Source organism: Meleagris gallopavo, chromosome 6 (genome assembly GCF_000146605.3).
Source record: "Meleagris gallopavo isolate NT-WF06-2002-E0010 breed Aviagen turkey brand Nicholas breeding stock chromosome 6, Turkey_5.1, whole genome shotgun sequence".
Lineage (NCBI taxonomy): Eukaryota > Metazoa > Chordata > Aves > Galliformes > Phasianidae > Meleagris > Meleagris gallopavo.
The window spans coordinates 13,393,135-13,408,268 of record NC_015016.2 but is presented as its reverse complement, the minus strand read 5'-3'; the positions used below and the strand labels follow the sequence as shown (position 1 = coordinate 13,408,268).

General features: G+C 40.5%; 1 long non-coding RNA gene across 1 annotated transcript; it reads left to right on the top strand.

Annotated features, from left to right (window-relative positions):
* The first annotated feature begins 330 nt into the window (after window positions 1-330).
* On the top strand, window positions 331-7,155 carry LOC104911369. The gene is made up of 3 exons (XR_793872.3): window positions 331-1,541; window positions 3,059-3,166; window positions 6,278-7,155. It is a non-coding gene; the product is annotated as an uncharacterized LOC104911369 (long non-coding RNA).
* The last annotated feature ends 7,979 nt before the right edge of the window (window positions 7,156-15,134 follow it).

Sequence of the window (15,134 nt, the reverse complement as noted above, 5' to 3'; positions counted from 1 at the left end):
CCTCTGATACTCTGCTGGTAAAGATAAGGATAAGGGACATCACTACAGACATTGGGAAGCTCCATTTTTGAGGACTGTGCACTGTACAGTTGAATTGATTGCATGAAGAAACTACAGTGACTTCCTGTGAGCTGCAGAGCCTGTTCACATTGCTGGCTTCACAAGCCTACAACCCCCAGTGCAGTGTGCAGACACACACTATCTCACATTATATGAATTGACGCAACTCCCTCAAAAAAATAAAATAAAATAAAATAAAATAAAATAAAATAAAATAAAATAAAGCAACCAAGTTCTCATGATTTTCCTAATTCTATTTTGAGTTTTACATTATTATTTTATGTAAAAGAGCAGTTTCAAGAATATATTAATGAGGATAAGACTGCATCATCAGGATAGCATGTCTTTTCAGAATCAGAAAGAGTGAGCTAAGAAATAGAAATGAGCTGGAACTTATCAGCAGTAAGTGTGAGATTAGGATCTTTGAGCACAACAAGGAGGAAGAGGAAACAACGGAGGAAGGAGATGAACACCAGTACATTGATTGATGGCAGGATTACTGTAGCCCACCAGACAGTGTGATCCTATAAATGACAAAAATGATCACGGGGACAATAAAGTACTGACAAAGAAAAGGGAGAAGTAGGACCTTTCTACAAGGCCCTATGCACCTCACCTGAAATCCTTTAGTTATGCGTGTCTGTCATATTCAGACAAAGTCAAATTGGGACAGGTGCAGAGGAAGACTGCGATGTTAAGCAGTTTCTATTATGAGTGTCTTGCTTTATGAGATTAAGAGCCTGCTAAATAAAGCCAGTCTTCTGTCCTACAGCATGTCCAAAGCCTATGAATTCTTCCCATTTTCTACCAAGCCCCACTTCCAATGGGAAGCAGGTTTTTTTTAAATAGCCTTAGGAGAAACCACATACCCTCTCCTGCATGATGGCTCTAAGAGGTGGCGGCAAAAAGTGCACCAAATAGAAGCACCCCAAGCCTTAACCCATAAGGAAAGAGGAAGCTCAGACTCAGCCTTTCCTGCTGCTCCTGCAGATTTCTGCTGCTCTCCATTTGCTTCCCAGAACAAACACATCACTAAAGGTCATGTTTTTCATCGGGGACTGCGAGTTCCTGCACAGGTTGTGCCCAGGGCAGAGCTGCGGCGCAACGCCCCATGTCCTCACCCGCTCTCACTTCCCTGCAAGGAGCCCAGCGTAATTGGGTTCCTATTTTTGCTCTTGCTACAGAGTGCCTGAGATGGAAAAAAATCTCTTCTAAGAGGAAACAGGTTTGAAAGAGAAGAAATATGCCCCAAGCCTACTGAGCTTAATGACTATAGTGATATACCCCCTATACATGTTTAGACACTTAAAGGAGGTGCTCCAAGTCTTCTTCCTGGTGTACCTGTGCTCTGTATGGACACTAGTCTCCCAGAGCCCTCTGCGTGTAATCCCTGCCGTGCAGAGCTTCAGACAGAAGCATGCTGTCCCAGCACTGGCTGTGATGAGTGGGGAAGAGAAGTACCCGAGGGAGGCATGGGGCAGGTAGGTGCCGGGAGCGGGAGATCTAACCAGCAGAGAAAATGAAGCGTCCACAACACAAAAAAGAGGCAGGGGCCGTCCTTTGTTTTTTATTTGTGACTTTGCAATGTGGATTTGATTACAGCACTCTGAACTCAGCAGATTTCCTCCCCACGCACAGTGGAAAACATTGATGTCCTATTTACAAAGAATTTCTGGGAAGCCTGTTGCACATACGTATCAACAACTGCTTGCTTGGATGGTTTTTATTTAATAGTGTTTTGAAAAGCATATGGAGAAGATTTCTACTGTGGTACATTTAACTCAGAAATGTGTTGTGCCTGGAGGAAGGAGCTTTTAGGAGTTACGGTGCTTTGTATGTGTGAGGCGTGCTGGTGGAGGGATGTGCGTTTGGGCTCTTGTTTTACTGCAATCTCCGGAGCCTGTGGCTGGCTTGTACCTTAATGGAGATCTCAGTTTGTATGCAGGCAGGGCTCAGTGCAAGTTCTATTTGGTAGAATTTTTGCTCAAGGCTTTGAGTTTTATAACGTTTTTTATGACATTTGCTCTTTGGAACAATATCTGCAATACGTTCGTTTTCCTTTACTCCAAGCTCCAGCAATCACCCTAAAAAGGTATTACATAATGTACCACATCTGGCCTTGAAAAGGACGGTCTGTATTTGGGTCACGATCATTACTTTAATGGAGGTACAGTGAAGAGATTTGAAGATAGGTAATGTCCCCCAAATTTGAAAACGTCCTTTTATGGTATTTGTTTTAACTAATGATTATTTATTTCTAGATCACAGGAGAAGCCTTTCACAGCTGGTGCACAGGAGCAATATAGAGTACAAGCAAGATGTGTCTGCAGCCTGTAGGAACCCAATATATCCCTCATGAGCAGGAATTGCAGCCATTGGACCCCACAGCATTTAGCTGCTTTTCAGTTTCTGATGATTTTCTCCATTGAAAATAATTTCTGAATTTGTTAGCATGCAGTAGAAAGCTTGAAGACACAAAAGCAAACCAATCTTGTTTGGACAGTCTTTTTTATTTCAAAATAACCCAGTATCTGATGCAATTCACTTTAAATAGTACATCCTCAAATTATTGTTTTAAAAGGTTCCTTAAAAAATCATGAGGGACTTTTCTGTTTCCTTATTGAAATTTACAGCGGTCTTTTTCAGCAAGGAAGAAACTAATCAGGGTGCCACATCTAAAAGTCTTTGCACAGACAGCTAACCAAAATAAAGGTAAATACACATGTTAAATCTTTGCAGCAGACAGACCCAACTAACCATAAAAGCCATATAAAACAATTTTACTGTCCAAACCAGAGAGCAAGCCAGAGTAGTGTGACTGTTTGGTAACTTATCTCAATTTCAGCAAGTTGCAAACATGTAAAGTACAAATTTCTCAGCTTCGTGATTTTAGGGTGAAAGGCAAACCCTCCCCAACATTTCAAACAGATCTCACAGTTACTTAGAAGTGCAGCCTGCGTTACTTGTAACCAAAGTGTTCCTGTTGTTTCTCTTTCAGGAAACTCACGCTTGAAATCTCCGTAGGGTAAAAAAGCGTACTCGGCCTGGTTAGAAAGCTGAGTTCCCAATGCAGGCTGAAGAATGCAATGCCTTCACAACACAGCAGGTAAATATGCAGAACAAATGTGTACACACTATGTGTACAGCAGCATGTCTGGGAAACAAGAGGGGGAACTGAAAGAGAAAAGAGTGGGAAGTGGGCAGAAGAGGAAAGGAGACTAGAATAAGCATGAACAACCTGAGTCAACATTAACAAGAAAAGACTCCCTGAAGGGAAGAGGTCCCTTTCTCATGACTTCTCTGTTTATTGATTCAAATGGAAGAAGATAGATACCACATTGTGAACCTGTCTTCTAATTAGAAAATGAGCTAAAAGATATAATTAAAACATCTGATTTTAAGAGTGCATGAAAAGCAACCTTACTGTTTTGACTATGACCTGTTTAGTCTGCTTTGAGCTTTTTAGAAGCTCAATATCAGAGGTTATGGAACAGATGGAAGAAATCATGCCAGCACATTTTTTTCCCTTTAACCCAAATAATAGGATGTGTAGTAGGTAGATAAACATGAGTGGTAGACAAAAACCTTACTTAGCTGTTAGAACACAAAAGCACCATGGCCTCTGTGATTTTCAATTACCGAACATCAGTATTATATCTTTAGCCTGTAGACAAATAGAAATTTGCAGAAATGTGTTAAAAAGCCCTGCTTCACATTTTTTGTTTGTATCTTATGTGGGAGGGATGATTTCAATGCATGGCAAACCAGCTGAATATTCACTGTCATTGCGGCAGTTTAACTTTATCAAAGGCTTCCAAAAGGCTTTGAGGCTGTGCAGTGTCTGGGCTCCCAGCTTGCAGCACTCATGACCAAGTGCTGTTATGCGTTCCCTCCATGCTCTCTAGGTCCAAGGAGCATCGAGGACATGTGCTTGCCTTGATCTCACGCAGGAGAGGGCTTGCTGAGCTTGCAGTTAAGGGAAGGCAACACCTCCAGGGCCTGACCCCACACCACCAAACTCTCCAGTTGTACTTCCAATGATTCTGTTAGGCTGTCCACCAGGCAGTAGCTTTTCTCATTTGTAACCTGCTGGTTTGTGAACTTATCTCCAAATACTCACACAGGAGCAGTGCCAGCAGTGACTGCCTTACAGAGCAACCTGCAAGGGTAAATAGCCACAGTTGCTCTCTTTGCATAGAAAGAAGATTGCCACTTTTCCTGCAAATAGTAATAAGGTCATTGAACAGTAGCAGCATGGAATCTACCCCTTTTTTATCACAAGATTATAGCGATGACAGCAAAAGGAGGATGTGTGCCCAAGTGAGAACAGAGGGGATTTTTGGAATGGTGGAGCTCTGAAGACCCAGAACCAGGGTCTCTAGCAGCAGCACGCCAGTGACAGCCCTACTGAGTGTCATATACTGAACTCAGAGCTGATGGAGAATGGAGTTAAGACCATATACAGATAACAATTGATTTCCACTGACAGAGTTCAAAAAATATCATCATATTTACACATCATAGATATCTTTATAGATTGGTTAAAAACTCCAGTACCCAAAGAGCATTTGGTAGTGCCTTCTGGAAAAACACCTAGGAAGGAGGTGGTGAGTCAGCCCAGTTTTTATTTTTACAGTGATGTTAAGGACTAAGTTCATTTATAAAAGAGAGAAGTCTGCACCTCTGCAATCTTGTCTATATTAGGGAATTTTACTCGTAAAACAGGGAAGCAAAATAACTTTACACATTCCATCAGCTAAGCCCCACTAAAGTTAAAATTGCTGGGAGGTTAAATATGCACATATTTCTGCTGCCTTTCAGCATTTTTGCTGGTGGATCAATCAAGTGTTCCTCAGCAGGCTAATTCTGTCCCTGCTTTGGAGCATGCTCAGAGTTGGTGACTTTTATTCTTTACACATTCATGTGCTAAATTTTAACAAATTTCTACTGCCAGTGTATCAGCTGAGATTTTTCACAGAAAGAAGAAACATCCCAATAGGCGGGTGACATTGCCAAATTTTAAGCAAGATGTTCAGAGCTTCTGTATAGTTCACAGTGTCTTTTTGCTTAGTTGCTTTATAGACACTGATGAACCATTACCCACATTTGTCACTCATTCTCTACTGTAGATCTCCCCCAAAAAATCAGATTGGAAGAGATATCCAGAGAAGAAGTCTTCTGCCTAAACAGTTAAAACTTAAAACAACTACCAGCTGAAATTATAGCCAACTAAAAGCTGCCTCTTGTAATGGAAATATCAGACATTCTTAATTATAGGTCACCACCGGTTCTGTCTACAACAGAATACATTTATTTATTTTCATCCATAGAAATGAATGGAGTTTAGGGGGAAAAAAAGTTCCACCTCTTAAATCCAAAATGCAGGCTGCTCTTCTCTGCCGGGCCAGCGAGCAGCTACAGGATTCCCATCCCACTTGTTTGCTGTGGTTACACAGCCCTGTGTTATTTCCACTATCTCACATACAGAGCCAGAAGAACTTGGAAGATGAAAAGACTTTTGCTTTCAAATATTTTCCTTTTAAAAGCAGAAAGCTAAGTGTAATTCTATTAATGCATTCTTATTTTGGAGGGTCCGCTGAAGTCAGGAAATACCAAGTCAGTGCTCTATTCTATTCATTGTACCGTTTTCTATTCTCTTTTCCTTGTTAAATATAAATTGTTGTGCCATGTTTTTATTATGGCATGTGCAGTACGATGGGTTCTGCAGCAGTGCTGGAATCACCACCCGGGGAGATTAGTTATAACTGAAAAGGACGGGCAAAAAATGAAGTGTAAAAAATGGCAGAAAGCAAGCCAGCTTGGGACAGAAAGCGGAGATCGTGCTCAGCTGGACCTTCTCTTCAACAAATTCAGGGCAAGGCTCATTTTCAGAGAATTTTCTGGAGAGTCTCACTGATGTCACCACAGATAGTATTGTCTTTTTTTTTTTTTCTTCATCTTCTTCTTCTTCTTTTTTTTTCTAACCGTATACCAAAGACTTTTACTCAGAAATCCTGGGGATGATTACCAGTTAAAATAGTTCGAAATTCTCTTGTTCTATACTTGTGCTTCATTATGCCAAAACACTTCATTCTAGGCCACTTAGGTAGATAAATGAAAGATATTTAAAGCTATAGAGGACGAAAGCAAAGCAAAACCAACCAAGGGCTCTCAAGGCACTAACGCTGACTGAAGTCTGACCTTTCCTCCCCGACAGAAAGCCGTCCTGCCCCGAGGCTCTTCCTGATGGAGGAGCATCCCTATCCATCGCCTGATGCTCTGCAGGGCTTCCAATCGGATCTGGCGGCTTTGTTCTGCTCGATAGCACGATAATGGGTCGTTTCTCCGACCTGCGCCGTGCCGGTAGCAGAGGGGTCGCCGAGGCTCCCACGTTAAGTCACGGGGATTAGGAATGAGACACTAGAAGGCAGCTACAGTGTTGCCATTGAAGCCTGTTCTTAGCCACAGCTTCGCCAACAGACTTCATTCGCTGGACTTCTTTCCCAGAGCCCGTTTTTATTCTCTCGTCGGCTTTTTGTCGCGAGTCTTTTTCCGAGCAGCTCTGCAGGCTGTGCCCGTGACACCGCCTTCCAGCAGCCCTCCTTCCATCCCCACGGCTGCTCCGTGCTCTGCACTGAGCTTCGGGGGACAGATTCCTTTCAGCTCTGTCCCTCCAAGAAACAACATTTTACTTTCTACTGCCCTGAGATGAATGAACTACAGACCGGTTGCTCCCACCAAGTTGCATTGAAACACTCTCGTAATGATATAAAATACTACTAAATACCAAATGCACGGAAAGAAACCTGCCAGATGCCATGCACAACCAATTCAAGCATGGAGAAATGGAGGCTGCTCACCAGTGGCTGGGTCTGGAAGAGACACAGCACTGATACTGGCAAGTTTCATAGTAATGCTTACTACGGACAGCTCTGGGTAGACTGTGTAGTGGATAACAGGTCACTCCAAAATTCCTTCTCCAGTAGGGATCCTCCAGATGAAATCAATTGGAATGAACCTGCATATGGGTGCAAGAACAGTTTTCAGGTATCATGGATCATGGATCTCGCCTTTCATTTTTCCTGGCTAGTTAAAAAAAAAAAATAATAAATAAAATAAAATAAAATAAGATAAAATAAAATAAAATAAAAGGTTCTGAAAGCACTCCAAGGCTCTGAAACCTTTCCTCCTTAACTTCCTCACGTCCTCAGCTGTAGTTAGGACTCCCAGGGGAGAACTTGTATTCACTTTAATGCCGACTTGACTCAGCAAAATGTAGTGAGGCACTGGCCAAACACTCCCTGAGTCCATTTCAGAGAGCTGTCAGGGAACAGCCTCATCCTCCTCCTCCTTAGGTGCCCCTGCAAATTCCTGCTCCAGGATCGGATGGATAACAGCACCATTGGGTGGGCAGGCAATGCTCCCAGTGATGGCTGAACTGCTTGCACGCAGAGCAGCTGACAGTCAGCTGCACGTCTGCTGCTCAGTAAAGACATGGTTGCAGCCTGACAGAGCAGCACTGAAAATTTCATAATGGAAAATGATAACAAGGAGATTGCCTTCAGCCTTGGGGAATGTGATCTAATCCCAAACGGGGGAGGCATGCAAACAAACCTGACACTCTTCTGCACGAACCTTAACCCTTAAGATATTAAGATATTTTAATATCTTAACTGATCTTAAGCTTTGTGGGTTATTCTTATTGTGTTTAATGTTTAATTATTTTATTGTTAAATTGCTACTCATTATTTTGTGCATAGCACTAAGCCAGTAATTTCTTAAACTCTTTGGCTCTCTTCAGACAGGAAGGTTACACTCACTTAGCATCTAAGACAGGAGTTTAGCTTTTAGCTGATAGTACTTCACATCTTGCTTCAATATGTCCTGATTAAATATGGCAAGTTGAAATATTCCTTCTAATACTGGAATGATGTTTTTCTTATAAAAGGATCCCAGGTGGCCAGGTAACAGAAGAGAGGTCTCTTGCAGTGAAATGAATACTAATTCAAAAATTGAAGAGTACTGTTTCTAATTGGGAAAGATACAGAAATGATTGCAGCGTATCATCCTGTAACATTTATTCTCAGGCTCCAGATCAATGTCCAGATATTAATTAATCCCTATGTTTTCTTTTTGAGCTCATATTTACAGCTGGGAGGAAGTGTTCTATATGGTCTGGCCACACTGTCCAAGGAGCACTGGATCCTCTCAGCAAAGCATGACCCTTCCCATGACTTCTCGAAAATGGTGGATCTCTGTAACGAAACACATTTACCTTTCATACACCATCTAGGAAAATACAGGGAAAGCCATATGGCTCAAGGAGACATCTCCTATAATTAGATATCACTTAGCACAGTACCTAATTGTACGGATGCAGAGCCTACATCTGTTGGAACTGGGCGTAGCATGAAATGTCAAATGCAGATTTAGATGTGAGTAGGACTGCAAAGGGGAAATTAAGCATCTTTGACATTCTTTTAATTGAGAGAGAAAGAACTTTCTGATGAGTTTGTGAAGACTCTGATGAGGAAGAGCAAATGGTTTGAAGAAATCTGAATCTTTTCCCAGCAGGAAAGTGGCATAAAAAGTACTTGGAGTACTTGTTACCTATCTCCCCATATCACTCCCCCACAGAGAAGCAGAGATTTCTACTCCTAGCTGGTAAATATATTTTTAGTAGATGCTGTTGGAACAAGAAAGTCCAAATGAATCCTCAAATACTTTTCTTGGTTAAGGAATTTCCCATGTTGTGATCTTGGTTAGTCTCTCAAAGCATTTGGGAAGTCAGCTCTGATGAACTGAAAGTGTCTGACATGATGTATGACGTTCTGTATACTGTATGTCAATTAAGTAAAAAATTAAGTCAAACTTCAACTTTCATCCAGCTGAAACTGTCTGCCATGGAAATTCTTTGTTGACTTCACAGTAGGGATTTGCATAAGCTGTATGGCTTGGATTTTGAATAAAGAGGAAAGAAAAACTAATAAATCACTGAGTACACATCTTCTCAAAGCACAGAATGAGATGGGGTAACGTTACCATGATTATGGAATTGGAACTGACTGAAAAGAGAATCATTAATATTTCCTTTCTGTGAAGCTGTCATCCGTGCTGGATATAGCCGTAGCAGCTGAGAATAACACTGGTCATACAACTGGACATGGTAACCTCTTCAGTCCCTTTAAATAAATGGGAGAAAGACTGAGCCTGCAGCTGCTGGTCCAGCACAGTACTTCTTAGCTGAGCCACTGCTCACAGTTTGCTGACACACCGGGATCTGACAGCAGCCACAGCAGCAGGAATCTCCTGGGGAGGGATGAGGGGGACAGCCACAGGCATAACCAAGGGATCAGGAATCTAGGCCAAGCCCATGACTTTGTGACCTTCCTAATCTTTAAAAATAGCTTTATGCATGCGTATGTATACAAGTGTATGCTATGCAATGACAGATATACGCTACAAATGTTATGTGAAATTGCTCTGTGTATTATTTAATGCCCTGAAATGCAGGAAAAGCCAGTGCAGGAGAGGCACACTGAGCTTTTGTGTGGTAGGACATAAGAAATATCAGTGAGCAGCAAGAAAAAGAAAGCACAGCAGAACTTACATAATGTTCCCTTTTCAGTTCAGCTATGGGTTTTGCTCTGGCACATTTGGTGATCCCTGGCTGGCTGGGTATCATTTAGTATTTTCTTCTGCTCATGAAGAATGGCCTGTTTGCAGAATTTGCACTTCAGTCTAGGTTGTCACAGCAGTGGATAGGTTTGCCTGTTTTTTTTATTCTCCAATCTTACCCAAGTCAACAGAGCAGGTAATCCATCACTATAGCACAGGAAAGTGACTGTGAACAGAGCACCAAAAATGTTTCTTTAGGATTCATATCAGTATGCATCTTTTTGAGAAGAATGGAGACCCAAGCAATGTTTATGTCCTTCAAATGCATTTTCAGAGGCTCCAAAACTAATGTAGTGCATCTCCATTAAAGAGAAAATTTGACTGATTCTGATTGACTCAGACTGAGACTACATTGTAGTTAAAATGCCTCAGAACAAACTCTGAAAAACAGTTGCCTATAAGTTGTTTTTTCGCATCAGACGAATTAACAGTAATTGCAAATATTTTTCAGACCTTCTGGAAGTAACATTTAAGCAACAAACAACGTTTGTTCTCTGACTAAAAATGTCAGAGAACCTATAAATACTATTTAGGAGCAGAGCAGTCTTTGCAAAACAATCATCAACTAAAGATAAAACAGTCTAAGGTTAAACACACAAGTATAGTAGTCCTGCATTCAAGGTGAAAAGTGCTATTGTAGTGAAGAGCTTTTTTATTTTGCCAATTAATCTTGCTTGTAAAATTGGCAATTAATCCCATGAAATTCTTGTCATTATTCAGAATAAATGGCATGGCACTGAAGTAGCATTATTAATAATAACCAAGCAAATCTCTTATATCCTCCTTGTCAAGATGCTACAATGATGAATCCAAAATACAAGCACATCTGGCTGCAGGAACAAACATCAAGTTTTTAATTATACATCTTTGTGGGAAAAGGTTTTCACAGTTAACCTCTCTTTGCAAAGATTGCCCAAATGTTTTATTAAGACTCGAATGGATTGCAAATATTAAAAACAAGAACATTTTTAAAGGCATAACAAATGCTTTTGTTGCCTTTGGTATTGTGTGATACATGATACGAGATAAAAATCCACAGATATACGGCCTTATCAGGGAACAGCATTTAAAGATACTATGCAAAAATGATACTAGTTGCAAGCAAGGCAACAAATTGCAGGACTTTTTACCCTACAACACTGAGAGTAAAAGTTGGAGCTAACTTAATGACACAGAGAGATGAAGTCATCTCCATAAACCTCAATAATGTCATGGCAGGAAAACCCATCACAATGACTGGACTGATGTCAAGAACAGGAGAACCTACGTGAGATGCCTGCAAGGTATGCAGTTGTAGGCACCTCATGCTCTGCTGACAAGATCCCTACCAGCCCCAAAGGCAGACTGAAGTGATTGCAGCGGGCTTTATATCTGAGCTGGCGGCAGGTAAGTCCCACACATGATCACCTACTGTCAATACTATATGTGAATTAGTCATCACCGGCAGAAATCAACTGCTTCAATGAATGCCTACCAACAGCTACTGAAACAGGTAATTAATCTTTTAAATAGAAATAAAATTACCTAAAAGACATAATAAAATAATTTTTATTACTCCAGACAGCTTTTGTATTTGCAATGGTCAAAACAATGGTCAAAAGCAAGATCTTGCAAGCACCTAAATCTAAAGCTCTCTGTGACCACAGAACCACAAAAGGGCTGAGTTTGGGATGCACCTCTGTGCCCATCTGGCCCCATCCCTACTCCAGCAGGGACACGTGGAGCAGCAGGCCAAGGGCCACGGCCAGGTGGTTTCTGAAGGTCTCCAAGCAGCGGACTCCACAACCTCTAGGCAGCCTGTGCCAGAGCTCTGTCACCCCCACAGCACAGAAGTGCTTCCTGGTGTTTCTCTTGTTCCTTTGTCCCATTGCCTCTTGTCCTGATTCTAGGCACCACTGGAAAGAGTCTGGCTCCGTTCACTTTGCATCCTCCCCTCCAGTATTTATGGACATTGGTAAGATCTCCCCCCCCAAGCATCCTGCACCTTCTTAGCTCTTCACCTGACCTAACCTGCAGAGCACCTGCAGAGCTTCAAGATAGGTTTTTCTCTACCTGTCTCCACCTGGTTTGGGGCATGCAGAAGATGCCTTGGAAATGCTGGTTGTAATTCATCTTTCTGGAAGCACAGTAGTCGCTGAGTTCCTCCAGAATATTAAAACCCAAGGTTCGATTCTATCCTCTCATCAAAGAAAGGTGAATCATCAACACTCATAAGCTCATTCACCTGCCTTAGACAATGAATGCTATTTGTTTTCTATATCATAATTTAAAATAGTCATTGAACTGGAGAAAGATTATTTTATAGCCTTGTGGCCAGAACATTCACCTAAGGGGTGAGAGGAGCAGAGGGTATTTCATAGTACTTCTCTTGTCCTTCCTGCTCTTACACTGTCAGACCACACTTATATGAGAGTACAAGAGTTCTTCAGAATACCTCAGGCCAGTGACAAAGGGTACTGCCCGCCACGGACATTTCCGTTCAAACCTTCCCAATAGGAAGGAGCTTGATAGAGGGAATTTTCAAAACACTGGGGTCTTGGAAACCACAGGACCACCTCTGGGTGCTCTAAGCTTTTAATACTAGGGTTAAAAAAATGTTTTCAGTTTGATCCCATTTAAAATCTTTGAGCTTTTTATTTCCAAGAGGAAAAAAACATAATTATCTGCATGGATCTGAACTACTTTTTCTGTGTTTGTTTGATTTTGCAACAAAAAAAATTCCTGATATGCATAACACAGGAGAACTATAATTGCTTTCCAATTCCTTATCAGCACATGATCATCCTTGCTACTCCCAGCTCCAGTAAACTAACTTCCGATATATTTACACTAGGTTTTACACAGCTCTGAAGTGCCAAAAATTTAACCTGTGCATTTTACTTTCAATTAGAATACTGTCCATAGTAACACCATATGTTTGTATCTACCAGACTGACCCTTATGTTACCAAATATGAGAATCGGACCAATTAAGTTGAGCTCACTGATGTTTCAGCTCACACTTCAGAGAGAAACTACTATAGTCTCTGCATTTCTTCTTATGATATTGAATGACAATTTGCTGAGAACTTGTAAGCAAAATTAGACTTCTACTTATATTTATTTGCTTTATTTAGTAGACTAACTATAAATTCTTTTTTGGTTTCCTTTATGTTAATTCTGTATATTCAGAACACATGTTGCAAGCTCCAAAACCATTACAGCTCCAAAACAACAGCTTTCCTGCATGTATTGGTAAACAATCCCTGCAGAAGTACTGCAAGCTTTGCAGTGAGAAAAAAACAAACGACAAACAAGACGTAACAAATGAATAGCATTCAACCCTACAATGCTACAATTAAAAAAAGTGTATATATATATAAGTGAGAAGAGTATACGCTAATATAATTAAGAAACGAATGTTTAACTTGGGATTTAAAGGGCAGAGTGAGCCAGCTGTACAGATAGCAAAATGAACAAGATAGCTCCACACGAGAGCCAAATGAGCAATCGCACAAACCTGTGAGGCAGCAAACTGCACGAGGGGTGGGGAGCAGAACTAAATCAGAAACAGAGAGCATGTTACAGAAGGAAATAAACGTGAACCATATGGAAGAATATTCACAACACATTAGTGTTTAATTAGATAATATAATGGATAAGGACACTTCTGCAGCGTCATCATAAACAAAGATGAATGGAAAATGTGCTACTAATAAAAGTGGGTAATGCAACTGCACTACAACTGTAATTTGATCAATCACAAATTTAAAACAAAAATAATATTTTGATACAATATTTTACTACTGCATTTAGTTGTAGAAAAGGAAGCACAGATGGGGATGTTCTCATCTGAGGTTCCAGGTACTTCAAAAGCAAACAAAAAACAATCACCACAACTGCTTGAAATCTAACACTTGTACCCAAACTGGCATTCCCATTTCATGGAGAACACACACGACGTGCCTTTTGGATGAAAAGTATGGAATGGCCCTTCCAAATTTCTTCCTCTTCTAAAATATGATTTAATTGTGTGAAAGCTCTAAAACAAAGGTAACAACTGAAGTTAACGTTAGCGTAGGAAAATTAACCTGGAGGCCCTAGATTTGTTTTCATGCATTTACTTTACACAGCATACCAACCTGACATAAGTAACAGCACAGGTTAATTGCTTATGAGAGAATAACAGCAGGCAACAAATAGAGCAAAAGTAGAGTGAGAGAAACAAAATGGTCTTGAAGGCCTTTGTGATCTTCACAAACACCTCTGAACAAGGATGATTTCTGAAAAGCCAGTCACATGCATGCAAGTCATTATAGCTGTGTATAGCTGCATACACACTGATGTTTGGTGGCAGCTTACATCCTTACATCTCTCAAGCAGGATCAGTCTTTTCAAGTTGTGCAAGACAGGATAATTTATTAGCAGTCACAGCTTCAAGCTTTAAATGAATAAATAAAATATGGTATACAAATAATCAAAAATAGAAGATGAGAAGAGTACAAAAAGATGATTTCTCATTATAAGTATATACAAACTGCAGGTTAAATGAGTGTGCAAATTTCAGTTGGCGTTAACATTTTTTTTGCTTTTTTTTTTTGTAGACTGCATAACATCCCAGAGTTATCAGAATTGCAGAACCACAGAACTGTGGTCACTCCAGGACCCAATTGGCCTTCTTGGCCACAGGGCACAGTGCTGCTCATGGCCAACCTGTTGGCCACCAGGACCCCCAGGTCCTTCTCTGCAGAGCTACTCCAGCAGGTTAGCCTCCAACCTGTACTGTACACCTTCAAAATGTAGTAGATTCACTTGAAAGCAAAACTGGAAATCAAGGGACCATCTGGGAAGGCATTAAAACCACATGTTGATATCTCAGAAATTCACTTTTTATTCAAGATTAGTTCCTCAGCTAGCTGTAGTTGAGCTGCACATTTCTAGGTCATCTTTCTAGTAAATCTTTCAAATGCAATTGCTTTAGAAGATGAAAAGCATATTTTTTAAAAATATATATATATAATCCATTAAAAAGTAAATGTTAGGAACTGAAATTCCAAGAAAATATATGGAAGTGAAAATAAAGTTTAACCTATATAAATCAGAAAAAAAAATAAATCTCCACAAACCAGAAATGAAACAAGAAACTATTCACTGAGTCATTTTCCATTGTAATTCTAAATTGATTCAACTAAGTGAACGCCATTGAATCCAGAATACTCAGGATAGGATGGGAAACTTCATTTCACAGACATGAATAAGGTGTAGGCATACAAACAGGGAACTGATTGTTTTTATTTAATAATATATATTCAGCTTACATTATGTTGGCAAAAACAGCTTGTAATAATCATCAGCTGATGATATTCCAAGACGCTGTGGTTTTCAAGCATCTATATTCCAGCAGAATTCTCGAGCTAT